Below are 15,915 nucleotides of genomic sequence, written 5' to 3'. Positions count from 1 at the left end.
GTTAAAGTTCCCTTGGGGCTGCAGTGCAGCTTAACTTTTTCTATCCACCAATTCCTGCTTCCTTTATTCCTCTGTGAGACCCAAAGAAGTTCTTCCTAATAAACGTCCCGCCCACAAATCTCCTCCTTGGAGTCTGCTTCCCAGGGAACCCAACCTCGTATAATCCGGAAACATCCTGCTCATTATCAGAGTACTTGTCTATGGTTTCTTCTCCCATCACTAGAACATAAGCTCCATGGGGGTCAGGGACTGTGTCTGTCTTGATCACTGCTGAATCTGCCAACTCGGCACACTGTCACCGATATCACTTGTTTATGAATATAAACACAAATGGGCAAGGGTAGTGAATGACTGGATCAAACTGCCAGAACTGAGGGCCTCCGACACAGCAACAGTATCTGGGCATGGTCCTACTCGAGAAAAAGATGAACCTGACCCGGGGGGTTTCCATCTCTAAAGGATTTCCGTCCCCATAAAGTCAAGTCCCCGGAGCCCTGCTTCTGCTTCCACACACTGGGCACTAGCCACGCGGTGCAACAGTTCTGACGTCCAGGTCCGCGTCAGGTGGCCCCAGCCCCAGCCCCAGCCCCAGCCCGGCCCGGCCTCTCCCTGCGAGGGCGTGGCCGGCCAGTCCCGCGCCCCAGCGAGCAGCGGGCGGCGCAGGCGCAGTCGGTGTCTCGGCGGGAACACCTCCTGCATCTCCTCCACGCGTGGCCGCGCACACGGGGCGGGCGGGGGCGGGGGGGTCTACACCCAGAACTCTACCTCTACGGGAACACCTGCACCAGCAAACACGGGCTGCGGCTACGTTAAGTGTCGGTCTTTAGCTTTCCAAGAAGCCGGCCTCCTCCTCGTCCCCGCCCCCAAGTATCCTTCAGCGAAGACGCCAGTGACCTTCCTCAGATGGGGAAGGAGGCACCACCAAGTCCACCTCCCCTCTCTCCGGGCAGGCAGAAAGCAGGTTTTCCACCTGCGGTGCCAGCGCTCTCACCTGCCCGCCAGCCGCTGAGCCTCCCTAGGCCGCCGCCGCCAGCTGGCCCCAGAGGCCGGGCCCCGCGCAGCCGCCGCAGCCGGTGCTGGTAACCTGCGCTCGGCGCGCGGACACGGAGCATGCGCGGCGCTGGGCGGGCGCGGGGGCGGGCGCAGGCGCAGGCGCAGGCGCGGCTCACAGGCCGCTTCTCCGGGTTCTCGCGAGGTTCTCAGCCCAGAAAGCCTTTGGCCGAGACCGGAAGGAGCCGGGGGCGGCGCTTATTCGGTGTTCGTCTCGGCGAATGAGTTGCAACTAAGGAATTTAAATAACATCAAGTGGACGTGTCAGGGCACAGAATCGGCCAAGTGGCGCGCACTTCAGAGCTGTTATTGAATGAATGACGAAGTAGCCAACGGTTTTCCGCAGCCCGGGCTTCCGAGGGCGCCGACTCGCCGTCAGGCGCCAATTGCCTCCAAAACCAGGAGAGAAGGACTCGCTCGGCCCCGCCTCCCTGGATCGGGCTGGAAAGCGGACATGCGCAGTGAGAGCCGGCCGCCTTCACGGAGCTTTCGCTCTGAGCCCTGCCTCTGAGGAGGTCGGCAAAGTGCAACTTTACCCTAAACAAAGTGGCAGGTCGGGCGCTGTCTCCCCATCCTGCTTCCTGCTTCGAGGACACAAGTTTTAGTCTGTGGAGAATTCAAAAGAATTACGAAGTTATGCGTATCGCTATTTTAAAGTTTATCCGGCATCGTGAAAGCCACTTTTGCTTTCCGACCTTTTTAATAACCTAATTCTTGTGCTAGTAATTTCCCGGTATCAAGAAGCTCTGTACCACAGAAACGCGTATTTCCTCCCCCACCCCCCCACCCCCTCCATCACCTCCACTGTCTAGCACTATGGGTAACCGCGATTCATTACCTGCCAATCATACGGCGTTCCTAGTCTCCGAATAGCCAGTCTTTTCCGCCATTTTTGTTTTGGGCCCTCCTTGAGAAACGGGCGGAGGCCATTTTTCTTTCGGGTAGATTCCTCGCGCTCTCCGGGGCCCCTCGCCCAGCGCTTCGCCATCTTGGGTGCTGGTTTTGGCTTCCGGCCGGCTGTGAGGCCGCCCCGTTCATTTTGTGTTTGGGCGGCGGCTGCGTTTTTACCAACGCACGGGGAGACCCTGGGAAAGGGGAAGTAAGGCCGAAGCTTGGGTCCCCAAAGCATCTGAAGGTGGGCTGGAGAGCCTGCTCCCTGTTGAGTCTGAGTTCCTCAGCCAAGTACTACTACGTCTGTGACCCTGGACAGTAACAAAACTAATAAAAGCCCGAACCCAAACCCTGCTACTATCATAGGTAAGAACCTGGTACTCCTGACAAGCGAAGATGTTCTTTCCCTCGAGCTGTTTGCTCATCTCTCTCCCCTTTGGGTTTTTTTTTTTTTTCTTTTGATTTTTAAGCTTTTTCTGAGTTCTTTCCCCTGTGCTTCCACCTTTTTTCATTGTTTCCAAGTGCTAAAGAGTTGTTGACATAAGAGTGTGGAAAACCTGGGCATAAAAGTGGAAGTAGGGGTCTGGAGAATTTTTTTTTTTTTTTTCCCCTAGGGAAAAATGGAGTGTAGTGAATGGGCCAGGTATTCGTATCAACCTGTGGCTGCCCACAGCCGTCTGTACAAATACAGTCTCTTCTCAATCTGTTTTAAGTTATGGCCTACGTACGAATGGTGTATGTACTGCCCGGTCATTCATGTGTTCATTGCAGTTACTGAGTACCTGTTGTGTGCTCGGCCATCAGGATTCTGCAGTAGACCAAAAGAAGACAAACCAACCAACCCTTTTCTTTCATGGAGTTTACAGTCTAACTGACCTGGGCAAGTAGCAATATTCTGTGATTGTTTGCACTGCTGGACTGTGACGAGTATCCCTTTGCTTCTTCCTGGATCTCCTCACCTTCCTTTTTTTCTGTACTAGGGATCAGTTGACACTTAGGTCTTCGGTCCCCCGTGCCATCACATTTGTAGGCCAGGTGGCTAATTTTATGACCAATTTTCAGGTTACTTACTTAGTGTCTTGCTCAAAGTGTGGTTTACCGACCGGCATCACCCTCGAGCTTCTTAGAGACTTTAGTGTCAGACCCCACCTCAAGACCCACTGAATCGGAATCTTTTCTATTGAGTGGACCTTAAAATTCAAGGAACATTAATTCAGAACAGGAACTAGAGAATGTCTCTTTTCAACATGTGTTTCTTTCTTAATTTTTTTTTCCCCCTTAAGGTTTTTATTCATTTATTGGTGAGAGACACACAGAGAGGCAGAGACCTAGGCAGAGGGAGAAGCAGGCTCCCTGCGGGGAACCGGATGCAGGACTCCTCCGGGACACGGGGATCATGACCTGAGCGACCTGAGCCGAAGGCAGAGGCTTAACCACTGAGCCACCCACGTGCCCCTCAACCTGTGTTTCTTAGTTAACGACACATCGTCAGTTGATTACATGTTTTACATGCAGTGGACCATACAACATGTTTTCCTGGGTTTTTCTTTTTTAATTTTTTTTTTTTTTATTCGAGAGTGGCAGACCAAGAGAGAATCCCAAGCAGGCAACAGGCCCAGTGTGGAACCGGAAGCGGGGCCCCCTCTAAAGAGTCCTGAGATCATGAACTGAGCCAAAATCAAGGGTCTGCTTGAGCCACCCAGGAGCCTCTTTCCTCAGCCCTTAATGGGCTGAGCCACCCAGGAGCCTCTTTCCTGTGCTTTTAGTCCATCAAGTTGATGTCAGGGTACCAATTTAGCATTCCAGAAGGTTGAGGATTTGTCAGCCTGGTATATTATCAATATAACTGTAGTCATGGCAACACCTTTGCGCATATTTTACTTTTAATTTATTACAAGTTGAATTCAAAAGCCTGCATGTTTTCAGCAGTTCAGTATTGACTTGGAAAACCTTGGGCGCTTTTATTCCCCATGTTTTGTTTTGTTTTTTTTTTTTTTTTAATGCCATCTTGCTCTCTTCTGTCTTCCTGTAATGAGAACTCTAAATCTCACTTGTCTCAGGAATTCTCAGTCCTGCTTCTGAAAGTGGGGATGGTGGGATGGGGTAGGAGCAGCATCATTCCCCTGAATTTCCTTGTATAGTTTTATAATCCTTCTAGTCACTGTCTTCTAGGCAACCACTCATTTCTCTGTCACCATAGATGTCACTATAGATAAGTTTGCATTTCTTAGCTTATCTAAAAGGAATCTTAAGAGTGCTGGTTTTTGGTGGAAGTTGGGAGAGTGGCTGGTGTCTTTTCAGGATTGAGAGCCTTCTTTGTTGCAAGTATCAATAGTTATTTTTAATTGCTAGGTAGTATTCTCTTGCTAAATGTACTGTGATTTGTGTACACATTCATCAATTGAAGGACTTTGAGGTTGTTTTTATTTTCACAGTACCCCTTTTCACATTGCTTTGTTCTCCAGCTTATTGGGATTCCAGGAGGGGGGAAAAGTCCAATTATTTTGTGTGTCCGTGCCTTCTATATATACTGAACAGAGGATGCCAGTGGTAAAATGGGTATGTTTTGGGATTTTTAACCTTGGCCTCAGTCAGTTTATGAATTAATGTTTTATGAAACGTGTTATGGCTTTTTATTTTTTTTTTTAAGATTTTATTTATTTATTCATGAAAGACACAGAGAGAGAGGCAGAGACACAGGCAGAGGGAGAAGCAGGCTCCATGCAGGGAGACTGATAAGGGACTCGATCAGTCCATCCGGGAACTCCAGGATCACGCCTTCAGTGGAAGGCAGACACTCAACCACTGAGCCACCCAGTCATCCCTGTGATGGCTTTTTTAAAATGTAAAATGCATGCGTTGACTTTTCAGTTGTAGCTCTTGATATGTACCTGCCTAATCATTTTAAACTGTGTTAAATCTTTAAAGCCTACTCTTTGTATATTACTTTTCGGAGATTGAAAATGATAACGGATGCACACTAGGAAACCTGCCCACTAGGTAACAGAGTAGACATCTAAGTGGAGAGTACCACTCATTTAGTGTTGGTATGGGTACATTTCTAAAGTCTTTGCTTCTGTTACAGAAAGGCAGTGTCTCCTGGTTATTATGGTATTGACGTTTTGTGCTTGAATAAATCAGAGCTGGTAACTAAGATTGGGTTTGACTTACATTAGTTATAGAATAATATATAGAATTTGCTGTTATAACATCTTGGACATTTAAATTCATTTGTGTCCCTATGTTGATTCTCTAGGTAGAAAAGGTTGAATTTTTTGTTTTGCAATTAAAAATTATTTTTAGGGATCCCTGGGTGGCGCAGCGGTTTGGCGCCTGCCTTTGGCCCAGGGCGCGATCCTGGAGACCCGGGATCGAGTCCCACGTCGGGCTCCCGGTGCATGGAGCCTGCTTCTCCCTCTGCCTGTGTCTCTGCCTCTCTCTCTCTCTCTGTCTCTCTGTGACTATCATAAATAAATAAAAATTTAAAAAAATTATTTTTAAATTTGTTTATGGTAAAATTCATTCTTTCTGGTATACACTTTCATGAATTTTGACCAATGCACTGAGTTTCATAACCACAGTGTCAGTCAGAATGTAGGACAGTTCCATCATATCCCTTCCCCTGCCAAATTCCCTCCTGCTGCTCTCTTAGTAACTCTACCCCAAAGGAGCAACCAAAGAAAGATACGCAATCCATCTCTATGGTTTTCATGTTGAAAAGATTAGATTTTAAGACAATTACATTAATAATTATCAAAAGGTTTTTTTGTACTGTGAAGGTGACTGGAAAACCGTTGTTATCAGGGTGGGACTTGGGATACGAAGTGGATTGCTTAGTTGCTCTTGATGCCTGCAATGTTTATAATGATTATGGTTAATAGAGACTGAGTAACTGATGGAAGAAAGTTAGAGTTTGAAGGCGCGGGTCAAGAAAGAATTCTTGAGTCATCTTCGTGCAAAAGGTGATTTTATTAAAGCACAGGACAGGACCTGTGGACACAAAGACCTGCCCTGGGGTCTTGAGGAGAGGCCCATTATATTCTTTCAAGTTGGTAGGGGATTAGGGACAGCATAAGTCTCTCAGGTATTTTGGAAATAAGGTTTCCAGGATCCTGAGGGGGCTAGCTATTGTTAGGAAAAAGTCATTTATTACCATTTAGTAAAAACTCAGTCATGAGATTCTTCAGATGTCTATCAGTGGGTCATATGTTGTAGGATGATTGCCAACATGTGTCTTTGTTGGGGGGCGGGGAGGGTAGAGATAAAGAGAGTTTCCAAAAGGAATTTTTATATGTTAAAGTAGACTTACTGGTTCCTGGGGTTCATGCTAAGATTGCCTTTTGCCTTTCGCAAAGTGTCAACATCAAGGCAGTTGAGCCTCTAGAGGAAGGTCACGCTGCCTGTTTTGAGGACTTGTCAATGGGCTGTTGGTAGTAAGGAAATTTAATAATTTCTCTTCTGCCTTTGTTTCCCACATCACAACCACTGATGTCTCAGGAACTCTGCAGGTACTACCTATCAGATCTTATGTAGTTCTGAAAGGATCTCTAGGTAGACACTCATTTATTATCCCACTTCATAGACAAGAAAACAGAAAACTTAGAGAAATTGAATAACTTGTCTGAAGTCATAGAGTATGACAGGATTTTAAGAGGCAGATTTGAATGCATCTCTCTTTTACTAGAGCCTGAAGACTGCTCACCGCATGAGCAGGTGCCAGTATCTATTTCTGACAAAGGATTAAATAAAAATTAGATCTTGCCTATTAGGGAAGCATCCTATGCCAGGACCAGTGAGGATTTTCTGTGGGTACAGCAGGAAATAAGGGGCCCAGATCCTGGGCTAACTGACTGGTTGAAGGGTGTAGAGGGACTGAAAGATAAGACTGTTCTGTGGAATTATTTTTGATAGGGGATTTCAGTATTTGACTGACATTTAAAGACAAAAGGAAAAAAAAGCCCAAATGTTTTTGTCAGTTGCATTATCCTCCTTCTACTGTTGGAGACTCCCTGTTTGTTTTTTGTTTTGTTTTCCTTTTCTACAAGCTGATTCTGGCATTCACAATTACCATAGGAATAATAGGAAAAGCTAATTCTTTCTTACAATGAAGTTGCCTTCTTAAGCTTTATCTGAGTTGTCAACAGCAAGATCTTTGCTCATTTGTCGATTTCCCTTGGTATTTTGTTAAAGTTTGTGATTCCTTCCTTGATACTCTTTTTTGGTTTTTGTGTGTTTGTGATTTTTTTTTTTTTTTTTTTTGTGATAAAAGTAGATTGAATGGGCAGGAAATGAAATTATTTCTTACTCTTGAATTATAGTTGTTCCTTTAGGTGTCCAGGGCCTTTGTTGTTTTTCTGTTTCTCCTGTTTTTCTCTGTTTCTCTCTGTTTTTCTGTTTCTCTGTTGCTCCTATAGTTAGCACAACCTTTTTAAGATGAGAAAAGGAAGTATAATAATTTTCTTGATAAAATTTGAAATCCAGAGATTAGAAACCTAAAGTTAATTTCTAGCCTTCTTAATCTGGAGTGGTTGCTTTGGTTTATGACACAGGCCAGCAAATGTAAAAAGAAGACAAATGTGAACTTCAGAGTGCCTTGGATTTTCCCACAGTATAATCTAGAAGGTCACTGACTTTCTTTATTAGCGTTTATCTCTGCTGTGTATTTAAATGACAGGACAATCATGTGATAATGTTTAATCTACTTCCATTCCCTCCCAAAACTAATTTTCCTAAGGATCTTAGGATCTTTCCGTCTCTATGAAAAAGACATTAATGCACACATATTTTTGGTAGGGTCATACTCTATCAAAGTCTCCTCTTTATGAAAAGAATGCTTGTTTTCAGGCCAGAGAAAGTGGGCTTGAGAATGCGGAATAGACGATGAGATGTTATTTGTAAGATTTATAATATACCCTAACTTCTCAGTATACTTATGTAAATTATGTTTTCAGATATTTGGAAAATTTATCTTCTTGGAGATTGTCCTGAACTTCTTAAAATCAGGCAATAAACTAAAAATTCCACTGAACTTGGACTTCAACTAGAAGCTCTGATAGATAGCAAGACTTGTTATTATGCTTTAAACCCCAGGCACTGAGCTTGTTGATGATGATTCTTCTTTTTTTATTTTTATTTTTATTTTATTTTTTATTTTTTTTTTAAATTTTTATTTATTTATGATAGTCACAGAGAGAGAGAGAGGCAGAGACACAGGCAGAGGGAGAAGCAGGCTCCATGCACCGGGAGCCTGATGTGGGATTCGATCCCGGGTCTCCGGGATCGCGCCCTGGGCCAAAGGCAGACGCCAAACCGCTGTGCCACCCAGGGATCCCGATTCTTCTTTTTTTAAAGATTTTATTTATTCACAAGAGATACAGAGACAGAGGCAAAGACATAGGGAGAGGGAGAAGCAGGCTCCCTGTGGGGGGGCCCAATGTGGGACTTGATCCCAGGACCCCAGGATCACAGCCTGAGCCAAAGGCAGATGCTCAATAAGGCACCCCTTGTTGCTCCTCCTTGAAAGCAACTTTAGGCCTAGGAAAGTAGTTTTTTTAAGGTGCATACTTGCTTTTTGTGTGTGTTTGCACATTTACGTTTTAATGATCAGTAAAGCAAGTGTAGAAAAACCTCAGGGTTTTCCCAGATTTAAAATTGAATGAATACAGAGGCCAATAATCTTCTCCATTCAAATGAATGTTAGAATCTCCACTTTTTAAAAACAAGAAAAATCATGCAGTGAAAAACTAACACTTATGGCCTAAACTTCAACAGTACCTCTGATCTGTTGCCCGTTATTTTCAAGAGGAAACACTTTGATCTTCTGTTTACAAATTTATGTGTTTTGCAACTTGTTCAACTTAGGCTGCATGATACATTCAACTTAAGTGTTATTTATGTATTGAAATAGGTCCAAAGTGCTTTGACCTCTTTTTAAGAAAGCTTAGTGTAGAGTTTGGGATTTGGTGACAGTAGGGATTTATTAGATTAAATAGGTAGTAGAAGTTTAAAAAACATAAAAATAGCCTGGAGCCCCTTATTTGTAACATCAATAGGCTCAAGTCAGCAACCCTTGGATGCACACCTGTGCCCTGCACCAGGTGTCAAAGAAGATAGGGATGGACCTTGTCCTCAAGACACTTATGGTCAGACAAAGGAGAGAGAGAGACTGAGGACCAGAGTTATATGTAATTTGCTGAGTTGAGTATGAGAGTAGTGGTGGTGTGAGGTGCCCATGTGGCCCAGAGAAGAAAGTGATTCACTTTGGAGACTTAAAGAGGCCTCTAAGGAGCAGATGGTGTCTGAGTTGGGTTTGCGAGGATAAGTCCCCTTCAGAGCGAGAGGATATCATTCTCCAGGACTGCTGTGTGGGTGAAGGTGGTGAGAGCTAGAGCTGCATGTTCAAGGATGCACGGTGGAGGTGGCTATGTGGGGGCAATGAAGCTGTGAAGTTGCTTGAGCCTTGAGATTGAGGTTTGGACAGAGGGCCTGTGAAATGTGTGAGATCCTAGCCAGTAATACTGAATAGAGTACTCCTGCTCAGTTACCTCTAGTGATGGCTTTGGGGATAGAGAAGTGCAAAGATGGAAACAGGATTTATTTTATTTTATTTTTGTTGTATTTTATTTATTTTTTAAGATTTTATTTATTTGAGAGAAAGCGAGAGAGAGAGAGAATATGAGGTAGGGAAGAGGCAGAGGGAGAAGCAGATTCCCCACTGGGCAGGGAGCCCAATGCCAGGTTTGATTCCAGGACCCCAGGATCATGATCTGAGCTGAAGGCAGAAGCTTTTTTTTTTTTTTTTTTTTTTTAAGGCAGAAGCTTAATTGACTGAGCCACCCAGGTGCAGCAGGGTGGTATTTTAAAAGCCTCTGGTTGTGGAGACCTTCAGGATAACCAGCTCTTTGGGGTCTGGGACTTCTGGCATCATCAAGTAATGATTTTTCCTTCTCATGGGAGGCAGATGGATCCATCTTTGACTGTCATCTGTTCTGTCTCAGATGATGGGTTGTGTGCTTGAAGTAAGAGAGCAGAGTCTGTGCTTTCCCCAGATTCGCTAATAAATGGTCATTCTGTATTTAAACTTCATGGTTTTCAGCTTTTAAGAAAGAATAGTGAGAGACATACCTCCCTCCCTCCAATGGGGAGATAAGAGGGTGAGTCATAATTGGTTGTTGCACAGTGGTTGTAAAGGCATGAGTAATAGAAGGGATCAGGAAACTCTTCTGCCTCTACTCCCTACCACCTTGCCAGACCTGCAGACATGGCTAGGAGATGGGTACCTTGCTCTGGATACCACCTTGGCCTGTTTTTCTATCGGATTGTTTAATTTTGGATTGTCATCCTTTGCTGGTTATATGTCTTGGAAATATCTTCTCCCAGTTTGTCGGTGCCTCCCTCCCCATTTCCTTATGATGTTTATTGATGAAGAGAAGTTTTAAGCTTTTTATTTTGAAATAATCGTAGATTCACAGGAGGTGGGCAAAAAAGGGGGAGTCCTCTGTAACTTTCCCTAGGTTACCCCAGTAACAATAGCATGCTTATAGTGCCAATATTAAAGCCAGAGAATTGACATTGGTACAATATGCAGAGTTTATTATTACATTTAAGCAGTTTACATGTATTTATTTAATTCTGTGCCATTTTATCATATGTGTCTGTTCACATAACCAGTACCAACAATAATCAGGGTTTGGAACAACACTGCCATAGGCTCCTTCCTGCTACCTCTTTATGTAATGCCACATACTACTCCTCCATCCTTAATCTGTGGCAGACTTTAATCTGTTATTCATGTCTATAATTTTGTTATTTCAAGAATATTATATAAGTGGAATTCTACATTATATAACCTTTTCAGATTGTCTTTTTTTTCACTTAGCATAATTCTCTTAAGATCTACTCAAGTTGTTACCTGTATCAACAGTTCATTCCTTTTTTTTGCTAATACTCTGTGGTATGGATATACCACCATCTGTTTAATCACTCACCCTTTGGAGGACATTTGGGTTGTTTCCAGTTTGGGGCTATTATGTATAAAGTTTGCTGTGAACATTTGCATACAGATTTTTCTGTGAGCCTAGGTTTTCATTTCTCTGGGATAAATTCCCATGAGTGAAAGTTTCGAGTCATATAGTAAATGCATATTTAGTTTTATAAGAAATCTGTCTCTCTTCCATTGTGTCTGTACCACTTTTATGATCCCACAGGCAGTGTAGGATGTAGAGATCCATTTTATTTGCATCCTCATCAACATTTGGTGTTACTGCTATTTTTAATTTGCCATTCTGGTAGGTACGTAGTGATGTCTCATTGGGGTTTTATTTGCATTTCTCTGCTAGCCAATGATGTTGAGCATCTTTTCATGTGCTTATTTACCATCTGTATATCCTCTTAGATGAGATATCTGTTCATGTCTTTTGTCCATTTTCTAACTGGATTGTGTTTTTTTATTGGTGATTTTGGGAGTTCTTTGTAACTTCTAGTTCTAAAACTTTTGATGGATATATGAATTACAAATATTTTCATCTAGTCTGTAGGGAAGTTTTAATTTTAATATGCACCATTCTTTTTTCTTTATGGTTTGCACTTTTTTTGTATTCAGTTAAAAAAAACTTCCCCTTTACTTTGAGTTCTTGAGAATGTTCTTGAGAGGTTCTGTTTTTTTTTTTTTTTTACATTTTAGTCCATCTGAAATTGATATTTGTGTGTTGCGTGAAATAGTGATCCCGTTTCATCTTTTTCCAAATGGATAAACAGTTGTTCAACAACAATTTATTGAATGAGTAATCTCTTCATTTCCCATTGATCTGCAGTGCGACTTCTATCAGCCATTTCCATAGTGTGTAGGTTTGTTTTCTGTCCTTTCAGCCTGTTTAACCTTTGCCAATTCATATTATTTTCTTTACTGTAATATTGTAGTTTTGCTGTATCTGGTAAGACAACCCACCTCCTTTGTTTTTCTTGACTTCTTTTTTCCTTTACAAGTTATCTTAGTGCCCTTTGCTCTTTCTTAGATTCCTGGTTCAGGATTATACTTAGAATTGCATTAAATTAGAAGAGCAATTTGAAGAAGTCTTCCACATTTCCTATTCAGTTTATTCCTAGATGTTTTATATTTATGGGATTGCTAGTTTAAAAGATATTTAAAAATTGACATTTTCTACCTGTTTCAGAGAAATTCTTTTTAATAGTTTGTCATGAAGCTTGTTTGCTATATTTTTTTATAGATGCTTTTTTATGATTAAGAAACTTTTTAAAGTTTATTTTTAGTAATCTCTACCCATCATGGGGCTTGAACTTAAAATCCCAAGGTCAGTCACACATTCTTCTGACTGAGTCAGCCAGCACCCCTATGATTAAGAAATTTCTTTTCTCAGATTTTTAATGTTGTTCTTTATTTTTTCCTACCTCTATTAAAATGGCCATATGTTTTTATTCCTACTTTAATTTTTTAGTGTGGTGATTTTTCTAATATTAACCCAACCTTGCATTCCTCTGATAAACGTCGCTTGGTTCTGGCATATTTTTTATATGTTATTAGAACCAAATTGCTCCTGTTTGTTTAGGTTTCTTGCCTCTATTTTCATGTGTAGAATTGGCTGTGATTTTCCTTTCCTTATGTGGCCCTTGTCTGGTTTGGCTGTCAGGACTTAATAAAATGAGTTGTTTTATGGGGGTAGGGTCCCTCTTCTCTTGTCTGGAGGGATTTGTAAACTGGTATTATTTGTTCCTTGAACTGCTGTTGGATTTTCGATCACAAAGATTTAAAAATAGAAGAGACCTGAGACTCACCTGTGTAACAGTCTTGCCCTACTGAGATAGGAAGATTTAAATGCTGAGGCTCAAATCCAGAGGACATGGTTCTCTGTACCATGACTCAGTCATTTCATCATTCCAGAAACCCTAAAGTTAAGGTAACAGCCATTTTATTTCTTTCACACTGAAGTCCATGCAAAACCATATAACAGAGGCTAGGAAAATACCCCATTATCCCAACAAACTTGGTCCCTTAGGCTTTTAGCCTTATCTGATTAAGTTGCAGAACCTAGAGGGGAGAGGGAGCCTTGGGAGACAGGCGCTGTGACATGTCGCTCAAGGATAGCCTAGGAGAGCTGGCAAAAATCTCACTGGTTCCACTGTTGAGGGGCATTAATATGTATATTGCCCAGTGCCCTAAGAGGTGATAACTTTCTTCTGAATATCAAATATTCACCATGTGGCATTTTTTTATGAAAGTCATAAAGATTCAATATACTTTTTGGAAAATTTCCGTAATAAAATGGTTGGGTGCATAAATGACTCAACTCCTATTTGGAATATTTCTTCATCCAACAGACATTTCTTAAGTACCCTCTAGTGTCAAAGCAGTACTCTGAGGGTTCACCTTTGAGAACCTGTTCTTACCAGGGTAGGTAATAGTGCTTTAACCATATTTGGGAATTCACTATTTATTTCACTATTAAGTTCATTTCTAGCACTTGTCCCTAATGGTGTAATGAAGCAAAAAAAAAAAAAAAAAAAAAAAAATGTGTCTTCCTTATCTAAAATGACTTTAGCAGATTTGCAGGCTCAGGGTCTATGCATTGGCTATCCAGATGTGTTTTGGGCTTTATGTTGGTGGACTTTATTTTTTTTTTTTTATGAAGATGTATGCAGTCACATAGCACAATAGTTAAATTAATGCAGATTACATTTCCTTAGCTGTAGACTTCCTTCCTCTTCATTGGTAAGAGAGAAATGCCACTCATGTAGCTCTATTTGAAGTCTTACTCTGTTGGGATCTTGTACCTTCTGGGTGGGAATGTGGGGTGGGGGAGGAAAGGGGATTTGAAGGAGAGAGGGTACACATACCTTGATAGTCCAGTTAACAATCGACCTTGGCAGTTCTGCAGTTGACAGATGGTATTCGTTTACCCTTCGCCGAGTTGACAGGACTCTTCTCTCACCCTTGACCCTCAGCTGTGAGACCCTGGCCTGGTCTTACAAGTATACTTTTTAGAGGAATAGATGGCAGAGCTGAGAGTAGATAGTTTGTGAGGTTGTGACTCTAAAGTTAGCTCTAAAGTTGTGACTTGTTGAGCCTTCAAATATTGTGGAAACAAATGAAGAAATTATATACATTGAGAGGCAGAATGCCACATGATACTAAAAAACAGATTAAAAATAAGCAAAATGTAAAAATATGAAATAGGTGAAGGGAATTAAGAAAAAATATATGTGCAAAATATATAATGTAATTCCTTTTCCCCATGTGGCCTAATTTTACATTAATGGACCATATTATTTTATATAAAAATATATACTGTTCAGTCCTACATTCTTACAGATCATACTTTTGAGATTGGGCTTTGATGATACTTTTTTTATTAAAGATTTTTTTTTAAATTCATAGAGACACACACACACACACAGAGGCAGAGACACAGGCAGGGGGAGAAGCAGGCACCATGCAGAGAGCCTGACGTGGGACTCGATCCAGGGTCTCCAGGATCATGCCCTAGGCTGCAGGCGGCGCTAAACCGCTGCGCCACCGGGGCTGCCCTGATGATACTTTTTGAAGAATCCAGTCCTTTAAAAATGCAGCTATTCTTTACTGATAAAAGCAAAAAGAAAAAAAAAATGACTATTTAAAAAAAGAATACTGGAACCTTATCGTGAAGTTGAAAAAATGTAACCTTCACAGTAACATGGGCTATAATCTAACAGATATGGCTTGAAAGCCTTGCTGCAGCCTTTGGTGTGGTCCACCTGTCCTTCAGGAAAGGAAGGACATATGGGAAAACCAGTGTACAATTAAGCTTCAGTTTGGTTGGGTACTTGCTGACAAAATGTTCTTTCCCTTTTCTCTGTCAGCTGAAAAATTTAAGCACCCTTCAGTGGAGGATTCCCTAAATTCTTGGCAGAAGTTTTTCAGACCTAATTTAGTATATTTAAGGGGACTGATTTTGTGTTTATCAGGCTCAAATAACAGAGAGATCTACTTAAAGTTTGCAGGACAACGTTTATAAATGTTGTTTCCAAACATGTGTTCCTGATTCTCTAAGAACTTATTTTTTTCCATTTACACCTATTTCTAAATGAGGTTACTAGGTGAATGTTCTTCAGAATTTCTCTAAATCATTTGCACTAGATCATTCAGAGAATAGAAATGAATAATTAAAGTGATTTGGGGTTTGGATAAAGATATCTTTGCCTAAAAGAATAGAACCAACTGTGGGTGGCACAGTTGGTTAAGTGTCTGACTTTGGCTTGGGTCATGATTTCAAGGGTTGTGAAATTAATTAAGCCTCAATTGGGCTCAGCGCTCAGCAGGGAGTCTGCTTGTCCCTCTCCCTCTGCCCCACCCCATGCTCTCTATGTCTCTCTTTCAAAATAAATAAAATCTGGCATGCCTGGGTGTCTCAGTGGTTGGGCATCTGACTTGGGCTCCCAGGGTCCCAGGATCCAGTCCTACATCCTGCTCCCTGAGAGGAGCCTGCTTCTCCCTCTGCCTGTGTCTCTGTCTCTCTGTGTCTTTCATGAATAAATAAATAAAATCTTAAAAACAAAATAAATAAGGTCTTAAAGTAGAATCAAAGGTTATCACATTTTGGAAAAAAAAATTACCAGATTTTAAATCACCACCGACCAATTGTTAACACTGCTCAAGTGCCTAGTGTTTATAAATGATTGCATCAGGGGTTTTCATATATCATTTTATTTAATCCTTTTGATAATTTTGAGTGAGATATTTCCCTATTTTTTAAATTCGTGATCTGGGACACAAAAATAAGTGTTTTTTTTTTTTTTGGTAATGAAACCAGATACTCTCAGATTGCACTGTCCATTATGGTAGCCACTGATCACTGGTGTCAAACACTTGACATGTGGCCAATCCAAATTAAGATGTGCTGGAAACAAAATACACAGCTGACTTCAAAGCCTAAATTCAAACACTAAGAATGTAAATATTTTTATAGTGATTACATGCTGAAA

General features: G+C 41.7%; 1 protein-coding gene across 1 annotated transcript in view; it reads left to right on the top strand.

Annotated features, from left to right (window-relative positions):
* Positions 1-2,168: 2,168 nt before the first annotated feature.
* LOC112673591 (SLX4 interacting protein) overlaps positions 2,169-15,915 on the top strand; it is a 183,808-nt gene continuing 170,061 nt past the window's right edge. Inside the window, 1 exon segment of the mRNA XM_035705383.2 lies at positions 2,169-2,307. The gene's annotated coding sequence lies outside the window, so the exon portion shown is untranslated.

This window comes from Canis lupus, chromosome 24 (assembly GCF_003254725.2).
Source record: "Canis lupus dingo isolate Sandy chromosome 24, ASM325472v2, whole genome shotgun sequence".
In the NCBI taxonomy this organism is placed as follows: Eukaryota; Metazoa; Chordata; class Mammalia; order Carnivora; family Canidae; genus Canis; species Canis lupus.
Note: the sequence above shows the minus strand (reverse complement) of the source record. Positions and strands in the feature narration are given on the sequence as shown.